The sequence below is a fragment of the Arachis duranensis genome, chromosome 10 (assembly GCF_000817695.3).
Source record: "Arachis duranensis cultivar V14167 chromosome 10, aradu.V14167.gnm2.J7QH, whole genome shotgun sequence".
Classification (NCBI taxonomy): Eukaryota; Viridiplantae; Streptophyta; class Magnoliopsida; order Fabales; family Fabaceae; genus Arachis; species Arachis duranensis.
Genome location: NC_029781.3, coordinates 50952506 through 50953439, shown reverse-complemented (window position 1 = coordinate 50953439; position 934 = coordinate 50952506).

The following is a 934-nucleotide window of genomic DNA, read 5'->3' as shown; positions in this document are numbered from 1 at the left end:
CAAAAGCCTCAACAAGGCTTTAACAATGGTGGACGCAACAGGCTAAGCAATAGTAAGCCATATCCATCATCTTCTCAGCAACAGACAGAGAATTCTGAACAAAACACCTCTAATTTAGCCAATATAGTTTCTGATCTGTCAAAAGCCACTTTCAGTTTCATGAATGAAACAAGATCCTCCATCAGAAACTTGGAGGCACAAGTGGGCCAGCTGAGTAAGAAAGTCATTGAAACTCCTTCTAGTATTCTCCCAAGCAATACAGAAGAGAATCCAAAAGGAGAGTGCAAGGCCATTGATTTAATCAAAGTGGCCGAATGCACTAGGGAGGAGGAGGATGAAAATCCTAGTGAGGAAGACCTCCTGGGACGTCCTTCAAGCAAGAAGGAGTTTCCTATCAAGGATCCAGAGGAATCTGAAGCTCATACAGAAACCATAGAGATTCCACTAAACCTCCTTCTGCCATTCATGAGCTCTGAAGACTATTCATCCTCTGAAGAGGATGAAGATGTGACTGGAGAGCAAGTTGCTCAACATTTAGGAGCTATCATGAAGCTGAATGCCAAGCTGTTTGGTAATGAGACTTGGGAAAGTGAACCCCCCTTGCTCATTAGTGAACTAGATACTCCTTTGCTCATTAATGAACTAGATACCTGGATTCAGCAAACTCTATGTCAAAAGAAATAAGATCCTGGCAAGTTCTTAATACCTTGCACCATTGGCACCATGAGCTTTGAAAAAGCTTTATGTGATCTGGGGTCAGGGATAAATCTTGTGCCACTCTCTGTAATGGAGAAGCTAGGGATCATTGAGGTACAACCTGCCTTGTTCTCATTACAATTGGCAGACAAGTCCATAAGACAAGCTTATGGAATAGTAGAGGACGTGCTAGTAAAGGGTGAAGGCCTTTACATCCCTGCTGATTTCATAATCCTAG